The sequence below is a fragment of the Leucopleurus acutus genome, assembly GCF_964270905.1.
Source record: "Leucopleurus acutus genome assembly, chromosome: 1".
Taxonomy (NCBI): Eukaryota; Metazoa; Chordata; class Mammalia; order Artiodactyla; family Delphinidae; genus Leucopleurus; species Leucopleurus acutus.
The window spans coordinates 122,785,800-122,808,121 of record NC_139142.1 but is presented as its reverse complement, the minus strand read 5'-3'; positions in this window follow the sequence as shown (position 1 = coordinate 122,808,121).

Genomic DNA, 22,322 nt, shown 5'->3' with positions numbered 1-22,322 from the left:
GCCGGTTTTGAGCATAATAATTGTTCTGTCCTAGGGCTTCCCTGGTGGTGCAGTGGTTAAGAGTCCGCCTGCCAATGCAGGGGACACAGGTTCGAGCCCTGCTCCGGGAAGATCCCACATGCAGCGGAGCAACTAAGCCCGTGCGCCGCAACTACTGAGCCTGCGCTCTAGAGCCCGTGAGCCACAACTACTGAGCCCACGTGCCACAACTAATGAAGCTTGCGCCCCGCAATGAGAGGCCTGCGCACCACAAGAAAGAGTAGCCCCCGCTCGCTGCAACTAGAAAAAAGAAAGCCCGCATGCAGCAACGAAGACCCAATGCAGACAAAAATAATTAATTAATTAATTAAAAAAAACAATTATTATGTCCTCCTTGTTCATAAATGCTTTGGGATTCAGAAGATGTTTATTGTATATTAGTATGTTCCAGGCTTTGTACCCATTTTACACCTGGTTAACGTTACCTGCGCCCCTCACTGTCTGCACTGGAGCAGGAACCAACTCAATGCTTGTACTTAATGAGCTAACACCTTTTCTCTCTGCTCACAAGTAAACTGTTTAGACAGGCAGTTCATTTGGGGCTCCTTTCCTCACAGAGATATTTTCCTTCACACACCCTCTTTCCACATCTTCTCTTTCTTAACCACTTGGTAATGATGTCTATAACAATTAGGGGTCTTCTAACTCTAGAACCTTATCATTCTAAATAATATGCAAATAAACTTTATCCTCAGCCAGCTTAATAGTTCAATCAGCAATTATTTTTAATCTCTCTATACATAATTTCAAAAAGAAGTTACATATTCTCCCACTTCTGAAATTTTGGCACTCTCTTTTATTTTTCACATCTGACTCACTGCAAAAATATCTCTGGCAGCATTCACAGAAATTTGCCGGTGAGGTTCAGTCAAGAGAATTTCAGTATGGGCCCCAGCAGACATCTCAACCAACTTGTCCACATGTTCTGGGTAGCAGAGGCAGTTTGGCTTGGTGGAAAAAGCACAAGGACTCCAGGAGCCAGACTGCCTGGCTTCAAATCCAGTTCCAGCTTGGAAGAAAGGGAGAATTCAGGCAAACTATTTAACTTCTCTGGCCCCATTTCTTCAGTTAAAATGGAGATAATAACAGCACCTGCTGCAAAGATCTGTTGGGAAGACTAAATGAGTTACTACATATAAAGCCCTTAGAACAATGCTGGGAACATATCAAAGCCTCAATAAATGTTTGCTAGCATACAAAGAAGCCACTGTCCTGGCTGTCACTGGGAGAGAGAAGAGAAATTTAAGCATGATCTCCATTCACATGAAATGTGACTGCTTTTGAGGGAAAGAGAAAAAAAATGAGAAAATACAGATAATATTTAAAGGACATGTTAATAAGAACAAACCACTTTTGGAATCATTGTCATAAATATCTACCATCTAGACCTCCCCACTAGATATCTATAAGACATCTTGAACTTGGCTGGTCCAAAACATCTCTTCCCAGTGAATGAAGTCAATCTCATGTGCTTATTCAACAAGCACCTACTGAGTCACTATTATGAGTCAAACACCTTCAAGGCATATGGGAAACTTGAAGTTCTCCTTAACCTTTCCCTCTCCCTTAGCTTCTATATCTAATCAGACACCAAATTCTGCCCTCCTTATCTCAATCAGTGATTTAAATTTGTCCCCTTCTTGCCATGTCCAATGCCACAGTATCATTTCTCTGCAGGTCTATATCATCCAGTCCCTGACACTATCCTCTCCTGCTCCAACCTCTGCTCCTCATTGCTGTCTGAAGTGTAATCCTAAAAAAACGTAATAATCATCTCCTTTTAAGAAACTTCTAATAAAAAAGAATGAAATTCTGCCATTTGCAACAACATCGATGGACCTAGAGAGTATTAATCTTAGTGAAATAAGTCAGACAGAGACACTGTGTTATCACTTATTTGTGGAATCTAAACAATGAAATAAATGAACATATATAACAAAGCAGAAATAGACTCACGGATACAAAGAACAAAGTAGTGGTTACCAGTGGGGAGAGGAAAGAGGGGAGGAGCAAGATAGCGGTAGGGGATTAAGAGATTAAAAACTACTATGTATAAAATAAATAAGCAACACAGATATAATGTACAGCACAGAGAAATATAGCCATTATTCCGTAATAACTTTAAATGGAGTATAATCTATAAAAATATTGAATCACTATGTTGTACACCTGACATTAATATAATATTGTATATCAACTATACTTCAATTTAAAAATTTAAAAATAAAAATAAAAGACTTCCAATGACTACTTACAGGTAAATTCTTTAGCTTGGCTTACAAATTATTTGACTACCTAACTCCAACTTTCTTCTCCAGTGCCATCTCTTGCCAGTCACCTCAACACAACCTCTACACAACAACACTGAACTTCTCCTTGTGCCATACCAGACCCTTGAGTGAATCCACACCATTGCATATGTCATCCCTGTTTCCATCCATGACAAACACCTACTCATCCTGTAAGCCTCAGTCCAAATGACTTCTTTGCAATGAAGGCTTTTCCAGTGGCTAGTAGCACTTTTCCGTGTCTTCTAACTATACTTTAGTCTCACTTATTTGCTTAATTAATGAAATATCATAAGCAAATTACCTAGTATTAGGTTTGTTACAAAATAAATGCAACATAAAAGGTAGCAATTATTATATTATTCCTGTTGTATAGAAACCAAGTGTGGTTCCGCAGGACCTGGACATAGATATGAAAGAACAAACATTTTTTGAATGAATGAATGAATGAAGCAAGATGAGGCATCTCACTATAAAAAGTATAAAATAGGGAGATTACCTTTTTTAATACGTTGCATAGAGGGAGTAAATATTTATACCAAAATCTTTGGCTAATATAGTTACTATAGTTAGACATGAAAGTTAGCTCTGAGCTTCCAGAAGGAAACTAAAAGGAAAAGGACAAACAGTTCTCATCATCTGATGAAAGAAAATATACCACTTGATCGAGAAATACAAACATTTTCCTGGAGGAGTCTTCTATGTGCATATTGCATAACACTGAATAATACGGTATTTTCTTGTCATTTAAAAAACACAGAAATAGGGGCTTCCCTGGTGGCGCAGTGGTTGAGAATCTGCCTGCTAGCAGGGAACACGGGTTTGAGCCCTGGTCTGGGAGGATCCCACATGCTGCGGAGCAACTAGGCCCGTGAGCCACAACTACTGAGCATGCGCTCGTCTGGAGCCTGTGCCCCGCAACAAGAGAGGCCGCGATAGTGAGAGGCCCGTGCACCGCGATGAAGAGTGGCCCCCGCTTGCCACAACTAGAGAAAGCCCTCGCACAGAAACAAAGACCCAACACAGCAAAAATAAATAAATTAATAAACTCCTACCCCCAACATCTTCTTTAAAAAGAACACAGAAATAGTCTTTCCTTTGGATTTTTAATCAATCCTCAATAAAATAAAATCCAAGAGCAGTACCAGTTAAATTCTAGGCAGAAGCAGTTGGTGAAAGACAGGAGCCTCTGTGGGATTGGAAGGAAGCGATGGACAAGGTTTGCCTCAGGGAGAGACAGTCAATGCCCTGGGTGAGAGCTGGGTGCTGAATGCTGCTGGTGTACTATCAGGCACAAGAAGGTGGCCCCATCGAGGTCCCCCCAGCTGGATCATGCTAACAGCTAGATAACACACTGAGTGGGGAAAGGGGGCATTTTCAGCAAAGGGTCTTGAAACAATGAGAATTTACATGTACAGTCAGATGAACCCTTGGATATAGAGGGTTGACTGTACTAAGCCATTTTATATAAGGAACTTGAGCATCTGCAGATTTTGGTATCTGCATGGAGTCCTGGAACCAGTCCCCCATGGATACTGAGGAACATAATTTAAGGGACTCTTTTCAGTGACATTATTTGGTGTTGCAAGAACTGAAGATTAGAATGAGCTATAGACATATAAATTGGTCAAACGTGTGTTTCTGGGAGGCCTCAGTAATAAGAAAATCCAGCTCTGTCAAGATAATATCTGGGAGAATAGATAGATATTATCAGGCTAGAATCACTGGATGAGAAATACCTGGCCGGCCTCATTTGTGAACACTCCCTGCCTCCTCTGATGCTCCAAAAATACAGTCGCCATTCTCATCTATGTGTTTTGTATGCACGTTTCCCCTCCCTTCCCCCTTTAGCCCCTACTCAACTCTTCACCCTCAGCTCTGGGTATCACCTTTAGGTGGCCTTTCCTTCCTCCCTCATCCTAGGCTGCCAGGTGCTACTCCCCAGAGGCCTCCTGTCACCATAACCACGTGTACATTCCTCATTATTTCTGTGTTTCTCGTGAGCTCCTCTAGGGAAGGTACCAAGACTTATTCAACTTGGTTTCCCCAGCACAGTGCTTGACACAGAATAATCAACCATTATATGTCAACAGTAGGAAGGAAGGGAGTTTGGGAATTACCTCAGATGATTCCCATAGGGCCAATGAGGATAATACAGAGTAGAAGGGTGTTTATGGGGAAGAATAACAACAATGTCGGCATTTGACTTGCTAAGTGTGCATCACTGGAATAGCTAGTGAAGACTGAGAGAGAAATGTGGGCATTAACAATGCAGATTTGAACATCATCTGCCAGAAAGTAGTAGCTGAAACACTGAGAGAAGATGAATTTTCTTTTCAATTGCACCCAAATGAGCAATTATCCTTTGACTAAGATCTTTCCATCTTTTTCTCCCTCATTTGGGAACAATTACCATAGAATCAGGGTTAAATTCAACTTCTCAGCTTCATTTGAGTAGGATTCAAGGGCCTCCTCCAGAGCGTGTTACTCACCAACTCAGTCCCCTCTGCTCCAGGAAACTCGCTGACCCTCTGAGCATATCTGGCCGATCACCCCCTCGATGGTATTACTGAAGCAACATCTCTCTGATGGAATCTTTGAGGAGCCTTAACTTCAGGGCCCATCTGCCTCATCCTCGGCTAACTCCCTCAAGGCCCAAACTCAAAAGCACAGAAGGCTCTTCTAAATCCTTTGCTGAGTGAGTACACGTCTTTTCTAATCAATCAGAATGTAGAACCCTTGAAAATGGAAGCTATACTCTTTGCTCCTTCTTTGTCCCCACTATCTCTAGGTGTAATAGTTCTGTACATTCAGACAATTAATGTTTAGGATATTGGTGGGAGGGAGACAGCTTATTACCGAACTCCTGAGGCAGCTTCCAGATTATTGTTTCTCTGCCAAATATCAGTAACTTCTCTTCTTCTAAAGCCAGCACTATCCCCTTCTCTCTCTCCATCCTGGAAGCTTCAGGATGGTGACTGTATCTTCTTCCTTATGATTCTAGCTCTGTTCTCATAATTCTCTGCATCTTTCTTGATGGCTTCAGCATCCACATAGGTGACCCTGGCTCACAGCAATTTGATTACTCCCATCTGAACCAACGTCAATTCTGTGTCATTTAATCTACCAATAGGCAAATCTAAACATCATCACTTAACCCTACTAACTAACCTGTACTTTTCAAAAGCCCAAAATGTCACATGGTCTCCCCCTCACCCCACCATGTAGTCATCCCCCTCTCTCTCAGTGAACCTGCTTGTCTCTCTCATTGGTCATTGCCACCACAGCTCTTAGAGAGTCTTTCCATTCTTTATACAATGAGAGTGATAAAGTTTGCAGTGGTGTCGAGAAGATGAAAAGAGATAATTTAGGGATGTCCCAGCCCATAGTAAGAGTTGCTAAAGTAAGCTCTTCTTCCCTCCCCTTTCCCTCTAGGAATAAGGAGCTCATGCTTCCTGAAGACATCATTCTAACTTTCAGCCTCTTTGACTAGTCTAGAAAATCCACCCTCTTGCTCAATCAAAATCTGTCTCCCAGAGCCTCCCATCCGGTGCATACTGCTCAGCTGTCTGGAGCACTAAGAATAAGAATGACCTTCTCCCCCCCAGGTAAGCCTGCCAGCAATCCTCAGACAACTCACACAGCTACTAGAGTCTTTTCTTCTCCAGGCTGACCACCTTGACTCCACCTGCCTTTAAACCCACCACCACATAATGGCCATCTTAGACTCCTAACACCTTCCAGTATCCTACACAATAAGCAGAAACTTCTGCCAGAACACTGGCCCCATTCAAAATTCCCAGGACTACAACGTGAACATTTTCCAGGGCTGACAGTCTGTCCTGCTCCAAAATGGTTGAAAAATAAGTCCTCCTCATGGCTTTTCTTATAAATCAAACTCTACAAGGGAGGAGAAGAAGAAAAAATTAAAAAACTAACTCCCCAGACTGCAAGAAATCGTAACGCCAAGTGAATGGGGATTTTTTTTAAAAGAGTCTTGAATCCTGAGGGCTTGTCTTCTTCTTTTAACTAGAAAGTTTGAGTCTTGATCCATTAATCCAGGGCTAATAAATGGCTGGTGGCAATTTGCCAGTTTGAACTCACAAGTGCGAGCTTATTCATTATTAGGAAGTAGCGATCTCTGTAGGGAAATGCTTGCAAACAGGATTAACAGAGCAAGGGGAGGGCAAAGCCTTTGGTGAAAAATGTGCCCATTGCTAATCAGTGGCCAACAGCTTGCTGCTGCAATGAGTTGCAGAAGCAGTCATAGCTCAGTGATCTGTGTGTCCATCATTTGCCAGAGCAGGGAGTGGACTTTTTGCACTGGCTGAGTCAGGATTTCCAAAACTTTTCTACCAAAGTGCCCCTGATAGCAGTAGCCAGTAAGATCGTGTCCCTACAGGGTTCAGAAACTGAACCAGAAGGCCCAAAATTTAGTCGAAGTCTCCTGTTTATTCTTCAATATTCATGTAAATTGGCATCTTAATACTATTCCCACACTGGTTTTAATATAAAAAGAACAGGCTTCCCCACATTTCGATGTAATTCTCTGAGCCCCTAGACCACAGGCCATGCCCCCAGGGCTTCATGTCCTCCTGTTTGAGACAGGGAGCTAGTCCCTACTCCAAGGAAGGAGCCACACCCCCCAACAGCCTGCATGAGACAGACTCAGAGGTCTCATGGCCACTTCAGTGGTCATTCCTTACCCAGATCTATAGGCTTATTGATTCCAGAAGGAATTATAACAGAGAAGGTATAGCACAGTAAGACCTCAGTATTGAAGACAGATAGACAGCTCCACAGTCTTGTAATGTACAACCGGAGCCTACCTAACCTCTCCAAGCCTGTTTCCTCACCTGTAGAGCAGTATCTACTGCCTAGGCTGTGCTGAGAACTAAATCAGAGGATGTGAGTAAAGTGCTTAGTACAGTAAGTAAACATGAATGTTTGTTATCATTATACTGGTGGTATCACCAGACACCTAGAAGTCTCCACAAATCCTGACTTTGTTGCTAAAGAGAATCCTGGAAATAAGAGTCTGAAGACCTGGAATCAAGTCTTGATTCATTAGTTAATGCTGTAGCCTTAAATGACTGATTTGGACTGATCCCAGGCTTCCACATCTATGAAAATGGGAACATGATACCTGCTCATAGATCATCCAATATCATTGTGCAAATTACATGAAATGGTATATGCATGATGTATTTGAAAATATTTGGTAAAAATACCAAATATGAGCTAAAACCCACCTTTCTCTTCTTCAAACGTACACAGCTCTCTGGTGTTAACTATTTAAGAGGCTTTGGTGCATAGGAGAAACAAGGAAAAGATGTGAATAAAGTTATAATGTGAGCAATGGAGATGACCTCTGACAACTGTGAGCTTTTTCTCCCAGAGCTATATAGAACAATAATAATAAATGACAATACACATTGTATTGCATGTGTGATGCCTACCACATCAGACATTTATGTTGAATGCTTTACCTACAATCTCTTGTTTAATCCACATAAACTATATACAATTATTATGCTCCATTTACAACTAAAGAACTGAAATTCAAAGTAGGTAAGAAACCTGACCAGATTGGTATGGCTGGGATTAGAACCAAGTCTGGGTAACTCCAAACTTGAGCTCTTAGAATCTGAGCTTGTAACTGTAATGCTCTTCTATCCCACCTTTCAAATGGACCAATGACCTGCTTATTTACTAATCCAGAAAGGAGCCTATTATGGAATTCTTGCTTGAGGCTCTTTTAAGATTATTGGCTGATCCTAGCTGCACTTCGCCAATCACAGGCTGAGGCTACGATTTTAGAGTTAACAATTAGTGATGTCAGAGAAGGGGTGGGACTCCAGTTCTGTGCCTTCCCCTTCCTTCTGAGGACCAGCAGGTCTGAGATGATGTGAGTTTGGAGATACAATGTCTAGGATTCGAATTCCAGCTCTACTGATAACCCACTCTGTGTCTCTGGGAAAGTTACTTAACCTCTATGACAGTACACATAAACTTCTACCATATGCGAAAAAAAATTATAATCTATACTTTGCAAAGACGGCTGGGAGGAATGGCAGGAATTGTATAAACTGTCTAACACAGAGGAGGTGGCTCAAAAATAGAGAAGGTAGTTATTATTAATTATTATTTTTATAATGAGGTAAAAGTCTTTCATAAAGAAAACCAAAATAAGTTTTCAGATGTCACATTATTTGAAATTTAAAATCTCAAATACCCTTTTATATCTTTCCAAAGCATTAAGCAAATGTAAGCAACTGTTCAATAATTTTAATCAGTTCACAAATAGTCTCAATCTAAAAGATTTTACATCTTCTTTCTAATCAAAAACTACCCTGAAGTGGTTAAATTCTGACAGGGAGAAGAAATCCATGTGGGTTAGCAGAACAATCTTCTGGGAGCATTAAAATGACTCTTGAATAATTTTCAAACCTAATTGTATTTGCACTTCCTACTGCTCTAAAGCCAAATCAAAATTCATTGGCAAACAAGCAAAATCCTGCCAGGATCTCATGATTTATCATGTGAAATTTCATCATGCATAGCAAGTAGCAAGGTAACGTGGGTTTAAGAGACGTGTGTTCAAAATTCCTGATGATTTGTTTATTCCCTCTGAGAAAGATGGACCAGGGAGAGTCAATTGGGCCTCCTGGACTTGTAATAAGCTTATAATAGGCAGGCATGATTTGATCAGGAAAAATCACTACAGAACTCCTAAAGACAAAAGGGAAGTGGTACAGGACAGTGTGCTGATTTGGCTTCCTCAGGGGGCAGTATTCATGGCTGACTCCTGAAAATCAGGAAGAAGAATTATTTCAAGGAGGAACTGTAAAGTGGCCCCAGGGTCCATGACTATTCTTTCTATCTCCCACACAACCTACCTTTGTTGCATAGTAGTTTCCTGGCACTGCCAGAAGAGTGGGTGAGAAGCTGGGAGGGAGGCCGAGAGGGAACGCAGATGGCTACACTGATCACAGAAGCAGCTACCATGCACAGTGGTCCCACATGATCAAGACCTCAGGCATCCCCTGACGGAGAACACCTCTATTGCTTAGACCAGCCTGTCAGCCAATTTAGCCAAAACAAGGGCCAGACTGGCACTTCTCAGAGACCCACACCCACTTACCAAAGCACACTGCTCCTAGAGAGGCAGTATAGATAGAGAAGTTAAAAGCTCAGATTTCAGAACTAGGCTGATTCTCTGCTGAGTTACCTGAGACAAGTAACTTAACCTCTCTCTGTGCCTTAGTGTCTCCATCTGAAAAGTGAAACAAATAATAATAGTACATGTCCCACAGGAGTTGTGTTGACAACTAAATGAGTGCCTAGATATAAAATAGTAAGAACAATACCTGACACATAGGTGCTCAATGCATGTTGTTATTATTCTAAACCAGCCACCCCACTGTCATATAGTTACACAGCTTACTTACAGCTCATTAAGTGTTTTCAGGTACTCATTCAAATCTCATGACAACCCAGGGAGGTCCAGCAGGTACCATTATCCCCATTTTACAGATGGAGAACCACAGCTCAGAGAACTCATGTGGTTTACCCAAGGCCATGAACCTAATAATTAGCAGAGGGGGGACCTGAACTCAGGGTTTGGGTTTCAAGTTTAGAGACCTTCCATTCATATATCACATAGCTTAATTATAATTGGGGTAAATTTCATTTTAACCCTACATCCATGTATGTATTCCAGCTGGGGATTATTCATTCCACAAAGGCTATACAGAATACGAGTGGGCTTGCATACTTGCACTGGGTTCTGAGCACTCAGCTGATGGGGGCACCCTGTCAGGGAGCAGGCCCTTTCCAGGAGCCAGATCTTGTCCCTTTTCTTTTTGCTCTCTTGAGTGAGTTTGAGGTACTCCATTGTCACACAGGATAGGACCAAAGCCAGCAGGCAAAAATCAACTGTGGGGAAAACAACTGCTTGAAAACAGATGACTGTTCTCACCAGAATCACCATACATGGAGATTTACACAAAAAGCACCTGAATTTCCATATGTCAAGACAAGCAGTCCTATAATAAGCTCTCTCCAGGAAATAAAATTCTATCTGCACCACCAATTAGATTGCACCTATCAAAAGGCAGACTAATCACAACTTTTAAAGTGGCCAATGACAGGATAATCTCCCAGCTGAAGAATTACTTAGGTACTCTCAGCCAGTTGGGGAATGTTAACTGAGCAGGTTCAGATTGCTCAGATTTGCAAATGGAACAGGTGACAGCTGGTGGGCGATTATCCATAGAAACTCCTGATTCAGACAGGGGTTAGTCACATAAAAGGGAAGAATAGAAATGGAGATGCCAAAAGAAGCATTTGGTCCTGGATTTCTCTGAAGAAGAGCAGATGGACATAATCAATTACCTAAATAATTCAGAAGAGAAAAAAAAAGACTGCTTTCACCTGAATTATCCAGATAAATTTTAAAGACATAGTTTGGATGAAGGTTTCTTTTTCATCCAAATGGACTGCTTATATTTTCCTGATTCATCAAATAATTTACTTCTACATGAGCAGGGCTGGCTTACAAAACTACTATAACCATAGTGATAACTGCTACACATGATGTCCTTTCTCTTACATTTGTACTTCAGGAAAGAATTGGTTTCAAGCCGAGCCCTTTTTTTCTCCTTTGTGTATTGGTAAGCTTTTCCTCTGGAAATAAACTGGGCTGGCTGTCCCTTTGATCCCATTGTGCGATTCTATCTCGTTCATCAAGCTTTGGCACCTGACCTGTTACAAGGGTATAGAAAATGGTACAATTTGAGCATTTCAAAGTGCCGGTTTTCTATTTAAAAGGGGGGATATTTGACAGCTACCTTTAGATCCACTTGCTTATCTGGGTTGCGTTTTAACAAATTTTTGTGAAAGCATACCATTTATTTGCCAAAATTGGAAAAAAATGAACAATGGTGAGTTCATATCCCAGTGAATATGGCTTGAAACACACAAATCTACAGCAAAGACTGACAGAGAGTATCATCATATCTGTGTGGCATCAGAAAATGGCCCAGGCTTGAGCTTCGACACCTGCAATAAAGAGGACCACAACAGTCAGGGTGAGGTTCAGTGTTGTTTTCCAGCACAGGGGATTGTAGGTGCTTCCCTTCCGATCCGTTGTGTGGGTAGATTAGAAGGGACACGGACCTTTCTCTGGCCAGAAACCTCTTGGCTCCATCTTCATCTGGGACGATTGATCAGCTTTTACTGATTGCAGGAAATGGCTGTTAACTGGGGGAATGAAGAACACATCTAGAAGCAGAGTCCCTAAGATGATTCAGAGCCCCCGCTTCATTGGCTCTCCTGCATAACTCAGTGGAGTGAGGGCCTTCTCCCCACATGAGACACTTACAGCCCACCCTTATCTTTTCATCAGAAACAAAGAGCCTTGTAATCTGGGGCAACATGAAATACCAAACATCAAAAAATTGGTCACTTTTTTGCAATAAATATTTTAATGTGACAAAACCAAAGCACAATCGATGAAGCCAAAATGTTTGTCACTCGCTGCTTTCGACTGAGATAAAATTCTACTCTTAGCTAAAAATTTTTCTGTTTCCAATCAAATGTCATTTTAACTGTATTGATTTTACTCGTTTATGAATACTTTAAAACTTTTCCTTCATCAATTTTTGTTTAACGCTTTTGAACCTGCCCTTGTAGATTGTAACTCCGAGAAGAGTCTTCTTAGGTGACATGACTGTTGCTGTTGAAACTTGCACAAAGCCCTTGGTGGAGACCAGTCTGGCCCTTTGCTGAACTGAGAATCCACGTTGCGAATCACTGTTGACAGTCACACTTTTGCTTCTATTTGCTTGTGCTTCTGATTATAACTCAATATATGTTCATTCGCTTTGTAGAATGCCCCTTTTTAGCCTCTAGCCGCTGGATGACACCATCTGTGATTCCCAAGGAAATTAAATTAAATTAAGTTAAAATTCAATCAGCAGAAGATTGTTGCCTCTATGACTTTACTAGGAACCTTGAGAGCGTAAGTGCCTAAATGCCTCTCTCTTAATACAGAAACAGGCAAGCTCAGCTATAGCAACATTGGCCCGTGTTTTAAGACTCCCTCAGAGGCGGGGGCCAGTGACTGACCCTTTCTGTCCAGCCTCGCATGGCCTGCAGCAGCTCGGAGACAGACTGCATTGCTTCTGCAGTCATTGCTTGGTTTAGGGAAATCTTTGTTTCTTACCAAAAGAAAAGAGAAAAAAAAAAAACCTTCAGGTTTATGCAAAAGGAGGAGATTGTTAATTTGCACAATATCTGATATGCTACACCAGAATAAATTCTAGATGGATTAAATGGCTTTATTTTACAAATAAAAGTAAGCCATAAAAATGGATTTTTTTAAAAAAGCAATACATTGATCTTGAGAATTTATAAGCAATAAAAAACACCAAGTATAGAGTATAATATACTAAATTTGAAAAAGTCATATCAAATAGCATAAACAAAATGCAAAAACAAATGGAGAAGCTAGGAGAAAATATAAGATTCATGATAGGCAATATAATAGACATATAAGCACAAACACACATACAAGTGTATACTCATAAGAAAATTAAAATATCCCATTTATGGTCAAAGTACATTAATAGTAATTAACAAATTAAGGAAATATAAATAGGCAAAAATCCTTCCAAATTCACCTGTTTTTCAAAACCCAACACATACACACATATATACACATTACAAAAACAATGAGAAACTACTTATTACATAGCAAACTAACAAAGATTTTTTTTAATTATGTTAATTTGGTGATGGTGAAGTAAAATAAGAACTTTAAAATTTTGCTAGCAAACTGTAACATGTCACCATCTTACTAGAAGTTAACTTGGAAATATGTAGGGAATTTTAATATATTTGGGGAGACATTTATCCCAAAGAAATAACCACAGATATGCATAAGAATTTTTGTGGAAGGATGTTTATTGCAGCTTCATTTATATAACATAAAAAAAATGGAAATAACCTAAATGTCAACCTGGCTATGTAAATTATGTTACAAACACAAAACAAAATATTATGCACTTTTGAAAAACATGTAATAATATGAAGAAATTACTATACAATACTACTAAAAGCAGGATGAAAAATTACATGTGGATATGTATGTAGGTATGTATATTTTATATATGTATATTTTGACTCCAATTTTGTGTAAATATTATATAAAATGTTTAAATATCATATGTTGTAATATACACATAAATATATATACAGTCACAGAGAGATAAAGGAAAAGAAAAAATTGACAAAATGTGAACAGTAATTATTACTGAATGGTGGGCACATTTGCCATTTTAACAATCCTTATATTTCTATTTTTCAAAAATTTCTAAAATAAGACAATATTACTTTATAATTTAAAAAGTAGTAAATCCTACTTTTTTAAAAAACAGAGATGGCTTTTCCTGTCTCTTCCAAATGGCAGAGGTCTTGTTCTCTTGCTGTATACGGAGGGATATTTCATTACCATTTCCCATAACCATGTTATAATTATCTTCTTAACCAGTTCATAACAGGAAGTGCAAAGACTCACAGTAAGGCAAAATACCAGTAAAAATTTCCCAGGGGAAAGAACTAAGTGGTTGAGCCAGGAAATGTGGTTTGCATTATCCTATGTGGCTTCCCATCCTGACTCCCCCACCTCAGCTCTCCTCTGGGCTGCCCTTCATACCCAACAACACTGCACTGGAGCAAATGTGTGCCGATTTGGAGAGGAAACATTGCTATCCCATTCCCTGACCCTACTTCACCGCTCGAACTCCCATTTTCAAAAACTCAGGCTCTCACAGGTAAACTCCAGGCACGGCATTCAGACAGAAATGTGTATAGAAACACTAAGAAAAGTTCATTATTTTGAATTCTGGTACCCCCCATAATAGAGAACTATCATACCAGGTACCATACATTGAGCACTTACAATGTGCCATCACTCTGCTAAGTGCTTTACACATATTATCTCATTTTTGTTGTTAAAAACAACCCTGTAAGGTAGGCATGAAGATCCCCATTATACAAATAAGTCATTTGAGGCCCAAGGAGGATAATTAACCTAACTAGTATCCCAGAGTCAGAGTCTAAATTCAAGTCAATGCCAGTAACTACACACTAAGCCACCGCACCCCAGTATCTCTAAATAAGATGGAAAATTATGCTTTTAAAACCAACCTAGATTCAGGCCCTGCTGTTGCATTTTAGTATTTAAATAATACTCGTTTATTAGTATTTAAATAATACTCATTTATTTTCATCTTTTCTCCCTCTGTTTTTCAGTAGATTGCTACATGTCTTGACTTGTGGCTTTCTTCTCCCAACCTCCCACCACCTGTTAACCAAATCTTAGTATTAGAAACCCACATACTACACTCCCAAAAGAAACTGAAAGCTTTATGTATTTCAGGAGGATGAGTTGTTATTCCTATTTTATGGGTGCATCCACTGAGTCCCAAGACATTTAAGGGAACCTCCTTAAATCACATAGCTAATAAGTAACAGAGAAGAGCCTGAACCCAGTTATCTTGCAAACTGTTCCTGAGAGCCAGCAGCATATGCAACATTAAAGGTTTTCACTCCGAACAGTGAATATTCTTGTTCCATAGCTGGTGATCCTTATACCATTTACATATAATGTAGCCTCTGTAGGAATACAACTAGCTTTACTTTAGAAGACTAATATTCCTTCTTTCTTCTTGCTTTTTCCTTGTCTTACCTCTCTATGATAATAGCTACATGCCAGGCATAGATGTGAGTTCTTTATGCACACAGACTCACTGAATACTCTGAATAACCTATGAGACAGGCTCTATTTTTTTTTTAACATCTTTATTGGAGTATAATTGCTTTACAATGATGTGTTAGTTTCTGCTTTATAACAAAGTGAATTAGTTATACATATACACATGTTCCCATCTCTCTTCCCTCTTGCATCTCCCTCCCTCCCACCCTCCCTATCCCACCCCTCTAGGTGGTCACGAAGCACCGAGCTGATCTCCCTGTGCTATGCGGCTTCTTCCCACTACCTATCTATTTTACTTTTGTTAGTGTATATATGTCAATGCTACTCTCTCACTTTGTCACAGCTTACCCTTCCCCCTCCCCATATCCTCAAGTCCATTCTCTAGTAGGTCTGTGTCTTTATTCCCATCTTGCCCCTAGGTTCTTCATGACCTTTTCTTTTTTTCTTAGATTCTATACATATGTGTTAGCATATGGTATTTCTTTTTCTCTTTCTGACTTACTTCACTCTGTATGACAGACTCTAGGTCCATCCACCTCACTACAAATAACTCAATTTCGTTTCTTTTTATGGCTGAGTAATATTCCATTGTATATATGTGCCACATCTTCTTTATCCATTCATCCGATGATGGACACTTAGGTTGCTTCCATGTCCTGGCTATTGTAAAAAGAGCTGCAATGAACATTTTGGTACATGACTCTTTTTGAATTATGGTTTTCTCAGGGTATATGCCCAGTAGTGGGATTGCTGGGTCGTATGGTAGTTCTATTTGTAGTTTTTTAATGAACCTCCATACTGTTCTCTATAGTGTCTGTATCAATTTACATTCCCACCAACAGTGCAAGAGGGTTCCCTTTTCTCCACACCCTCTCCAGCATTTATTGTTTCTAGATTTTTTGATGATGGCCATTCTGACCAGTGTGAGATGATATCTCATTGTAGTTTTGATTTGCATTTCTCTAATGATTAATGATGTTGAGCATTCTTTCATGTGTTTGTTGGCAATCTGTATATCTTCTTTGGAGAAATGTCTATTTAGGTCTTCTGCCCATTTTTGGATTGGGTTGTTTGTTTTTTTGTTATTGAGCTGCATGAGCTGCTTGTAAATTTTGGAGATTAATCCTTTGTCAGTTGCTTCACTTGCAAATATTTTCTCCCATTCTGAGGGTGAGACAGGCACTATTATTATATCCATTTCACAGACAAGAAAACCAAGGTCAGGGGTTAAATAAACTGTCAAAGTGTCAGGCCCAGGATTCAAAACCAGGCAGCCAGATGAGTCCATGTTCCATCCTACTACACTGTACTCTCTACACACAAAAAGTGCATGGAAACTGCACCCTACAATGGTCAGAGCTGTTATTTTAGTACTATTTACAACACCACCACTTAAAGATGTGGAAAATTTGAAGCGAGTGCAGAGACATATAATGAAAATTATTAATGTTTGAAAAATGGAACATATGAGGAAAGGTTAAGAGAAGTGAAACTTTTTTAGCCTTATAAAGAGAATTCTGAAGGGAAGTTAATAACTCTTCAAAAAAATGAAGAATTATGGAGAAAATGATAACCAGAGTTTATTCCCACTCACAGAGAAGAATGTTAGAGAAAACCTGCTTGAAATCGCAGTAGGAGGAAATTAAGCCAACTATAAGGAAGAACTTCCATTAGTTCACACACTCTCAGTTGTGAACTTCAATTTAACCAGCCTTCCTTACATTGCCAGTTCAAGCATTATTCATAATGAGGTCAAGAATCCTCTTTCAAATCTCCAATGATCAAGTGATACTCAGGATAATTTTAGTTTCAAGTGTTTGGGTTTTTTTTTTTTCCCAATTCTTTGACAAACATCCATCTTGAGCTAACATGAAAATCCTCAAATGAGAATATATGATTAGTCAGACTGTATGATTCCCTGACCTGTCTGTTCAGAAAGAATTCACATGAAGTGACAACTCAGGGTAGATGTGGCATCACTTTCTTGAGATCCCTCTGAACAGAAGCAGACACCCATTTGTCTGGGCACTTTTCATGGAGTTCAGCCCGTAAGTAAGGAGGTAAATTGCATTGACCTCTTGTGGTTCCTTCCTGCCTCATGATTCTATAACCCCCTACGTTTGGTCATCCATCCCAATAAAGCTTCATTGTTAGAATCCATGGTTTCTTCACAAACAAAAATAATAAAATACAGGAACGGCACAGGTAAGAATTGCTGACGGGTAAGACCAGCTAGACTACAAGGTATCTTTGAAGGATCTTACTGTGCCTCTAATTCAGATTTCCTCAAAGTGGTCCTTGAACCATCTTGCATTAGAATTATCTCTGGTACTGTACGTGCTAAAAATTAATCATCATCTTTAAAGAGGGCCCCAAGGATCTGCATTTTAAGCACTCTTCCCACACTTTAAAAAAAAATGTACTCTAAGCTGTAAGAACCAATGAGATTCATGTCTAACACCTTCATGCCACAACTGAGAAACAGAAACTTAGAGAAATTGATATTTGTCCACCTAGTTACTAGAAGAATCAGGAATGGAATCAGATGTTCAGACTCCCAAGCTAATAAATTTCTCATCTATTTGGAAGCATTACAAATAGATTTAGAAAGTGCCCCGCGGAATATACACTTGGCATCAAAGCAGTGAGCAAACCGGTTTGTCTCTCTGAATAATTGCATTCTCTGCCATGGAGAAAAATAGTAATCGCCTATGGCTCAGTCAAGTTGGTTGGTACCACAAATAACTCAATCTCATCTCCAAGTGATTTAAACTCTAAAGAATTATATTAGCTCATCTTTGAGGCACCAGAAGTGAGGCAGGCTTCACGGCAATTGATCCAACAGTTCAACCCTGCCATTTGAGACCCTGTTTCATCATTTCTCCACTTTGCCATCCAGATCATTAGGCTAATGTGTCAATTCTCTCTGTTTAGGGCAGAACTTCTTTCCAAGAAGGTCCCAGAAATATTTTCCTTGACTTTCATTGGCTCCAATAAGTGTAAGCTTATCCATTCCTCAACAAATTACTAGCAATGAGACTAAAAATAATGTAAATGTCTCTAATAATTAATGGAAGTGGAGGACTCAACCACAATGTCCATTCAACCTGAAAGGGAAAATAGCTGAGGAAGCTCTCATACCCTTCCCTAGCAAGGGTCAGTCCCCAGACAGAAAATACTTTTCCCACCCTTACTGTGTATAGAGCTATTTTCCATTTTCAGCTTGTGTTAACCAATTTTATCTTGGGAAAGGTCTTCCCGTCCCATACCCCTAACATACATTATAACCATTGACTCAATGCTTTAGGGAGAGAAAAGCATGCTTCCTTATCTATATACAACAGGGTCTCATATGTACTAATATACTCATATATGCAAAGAAAAATGCAATTTCTTTGTTTTCATATTTGAACTAATCTGTCTCTCAAGACCACAACATCCAGGGCAGCAGAGTTGAGCGTAGTTAAATTTGGTTCAATCCAGTGAGCTCAGAAGAACCATTATAGTTTAAACAGTTACTTTAGGTAACCCAGTCATCTCATTTGATTCAAAGACTCAGTATTTCAGATTTCCTCCTATTCTTCTTCAAAATGGCATTTAGGTATATAGGAAGACCTAACTACAGAGAGGAGATGGCAGCTTTCCACACAGCATCCTTTAACCACCCACCCTGGGTGTCCTTCACTGCAAGAGCCCCTCAAGAACATGTTGACTCTTCCACTCTACCTCTGACCCAATCATTCGCCCCACAAACCCCCTGAAGCCAGGAGCAATGGGCTTTCTCCTCACTCTTCCTGTTGGCATAGAACTCCTCCATGTCCCGATCTCCTCCTTCGCCTATAGAATTTAAATTACACACCCCTGCCCCAATCGTAGTGGTGGTGGGGTGTAGGGAGAAAGAAATCTGATTTAAAAAGCATAAAAGAGGGTCATTTCAAAAGTATTATACCTATTACACATGACAATATGCAAAAAACTCAGGGTATCCTTCAGAGCCACCTGGGTAAAACTATTCCACTAACTCAGAAGGATATGGGGAGGAGAGTAGGGCCAAATAAAATCATAAAACAAAACCCATCATCCCTGTGAAATATCCAAGCTGAAAAGATATGGCTGTCCCATTAGAGACTGAGGTTTAAGTGCAAAAGGGTAAAGTATCCATGAAATAAAGTAACAAGACAGGTTTCCAGTAATCCTGACTGTGTCTAGACAGGTGACATCTAAAAGCCATATTGGCCAGAATGGTTTTTGCCATCAATCTGCATGGTGATGGGGCCCAGAAGTATCAGTGACACCCATGCCATTAACACATAAGCAACAGAAGAGACAAGAGCCAACCCAGAGCACAGCTGGAGAGATCTTTTCAGCCCAATTATAGACAGGACCTTAGGTCATCATAATCTATGTTGATACTTAACACTTTTTCCTGAAAAACAATCAACTAAAACCTAACATAAGGTGCTTGATGAAATGTCATTCACTTGTGTTGAATAGTAATTTATATTTGAGAGTTAATTGTTGGCCTTCATGATAACAATATTGTTCTTTTTTTGCCTAATATAATTACATGTTTATATTTGAACCTAAACCCACAACCTATGCTTCTACAAAACACAGATATGTACCTTGCTATAAGGAAAACCATGTCTTCTTTTTTTTTTTTTTCCCCAGTACGCGGGCCTCTCACTGTTGTAGCCTCTCCCGTTGCGGAACACAGGCTCCAGATGCGCAGGCTCAGCGGCCATGGCTCACGGGCCCAGCTGCTCTGCGGCATGTGGGATCTTCCTGGACAGGGGCACGAACCCGTGTCCCCTGCATCGGCAGGCGGACTCAACCACTGCGCCACCAGGGAAGCCCAAACCATGTCTTTTTAAAATCATTCTATTTGTTAAGGAAAGAACCAAAGACTTAGAACTCAGGTTGAAAAAAATTAAGAGTTTAAGTTTTGAAACAAACAATAAATACTGCTACTATGCCAGCTTCAGTGCTAGAAGTCAATGCTAATAAGCCAGAGTCAATGCTAATTAAAAATGCATTAAAATGAAGGGAAAAGATAAAGAAGATAGAGAAGGTAGACAGAAGAATTACTAGTTATACTAAGTCAACACTGCCACCATATGCAAATAAAAAGATATGCATAACAAGATTTTATTAACAATAAAAACTTAAGTTTTCCTCTTAATTTTCTATTTCTGATTTAAAATAGGAGATTTTATGACTGAAAGATGTTTTTTGGAAGCCTAACTTGTAGAAAGAGGTGTGCAACTCAGACAAACTTAAGAGATTCATGCTAAGAAACTAAAACTGCCAAAGCAGCTCAGAAGAGGTTATGGCTAAGCTGGAATTTGAGGGATGAATGAGATTTTTCCAGGCAGAGAAGGCAGAGGGGAATGGAGAAAAAGACATCCCAAGAAGAGGGAATGGTATGTGCAAGGCAGAGTTGTGTGTTATCATTTGGAGTATTCAAGTCCTCATACTACTTCATGCCACAGATGTGAAGAAGGGGATGTGGGAGCCTTAAAAATAGTAGTGGGCCCCAAATATTAAGTACTGCAGAAAAGCTGACATAAGACAAGGACAGAATATTCCCCAGAGTATCTGGTGATGTGGAAGTTACCAGTGACCTTGGTCTGAACAGCATCAGGTTAGGGTGCGTTTAGTAAATAAGACATTGAGGTATAAAAAAGAATGAGCCATGATGGGAAAAATCAAGATTGTCTAAAAACTCAAAAGCATCATAGAATAAAAGGAAGGTTTTGTTCTGGTTTTGCTAGAATGGGAGAACTTGATCACAGGTTAGGCTAAGGGAAGGAACAGAAAAAGAAAGAAGCTGCAATGAACATTTTGGTACATGACTCTTTTTGAATTACGGTTTTCTGCAGCTCTATGTACAATAGCCCGGAGATGGAAACAACCTAAGTGTCCATCATCAGATGAAAGGATAAAGAAGATGTGGCAGATATATACAATGGAATATTACTCAGCCATAAAAAGAAACGAAATTGAGCTATTTGTAATGAGGTGGATAGACCTAGAGTCTGTCATACAGAGTGAAGTAAGTCAGAAAGAGAAAGACAAATACCGTATGCTAACACATATATATGGAATTTAAGGAAAAAAAATGTCATGAAGAACCTAGGGGTAAGACAGGAATAAAGACGCAGACCTACTGGAGAACGGACTTGAGGTTATGGGGAGGGGGAAGGGTGAGCTGTGACAGGGCGAGAGAGAGGCAATGGACATATACACACTAACAAACGTAAGGTAGATAGCTAGTGGGAAGCAGCCGCATAGCACAGGGATATTGGCTCGGTGCTTTGTGACAGCCTGGAGGGGTGGGATAGAGAGGGTGGGAGGGAGGGAGACGCAAGAGGGAAGAGATATGGGAACATATGTATAACTGACTCACTTTGTTATAAAGCAGAAACTAACACACCATTGTAAAGCAATTATACCCCAATAAAGATGTTAAAAAAAAAAGAAAGAAGCTGAAGACATAGTAGAAATGGGAGATCATTGATAGAGCAAGATTCCAGATGAGACAAGAAGAACAGAACAGGGAGGATAATTCCTTCTTTGGGTCTAGAGAATGGATATAGAAGTAAATAATACTGCAGACAAAGAGGAGACAATAATTTAAAGATTTCCCGATTAATAATCTCAAATTTCTTATAAGTAGAAACCAAGGCTATTTATTTAAACATCATTATGTTCCATATATGATTTAAGGTTGCAAGAAGGGTTGTCCATCCACTGAGAGGGTTTAGGACAGGCATAGGAGAGGGGACAGAGCTGTTGAAAGAAATGGAAGTGCTGACCAGAAAAAAAAGAAAGGTAACTGGTATAGGATCTTGAGGCCAAAAGGATTTTAGAAGGCATGAATTTGTATTGATACAAATATGCACAATTTGTGACTTTTTCCAACAGTATTCAACAGACTTGCTGTGCAGCTAGAAGTGTTATATGTGTCAAAAACATAAGCAGAAGAGGGATATAAAGGTATCGGTAAGAGAATAGTTACAATGAACAGCATCAATTTAAGGCTTGTGCAGAATGAAGAGAACTCAGAAGACTGACAAACCAGGATGCTTGAGGAAGTAGATACTGTTTGAATGACAGAGCAGGAAATACGGGAAATTGCTATCACAGAGAAAATTCATTGAGCTTGAGATTTCAGGTATGGAACAGTCTGCTTGATGGCAATGTGTTGCTGT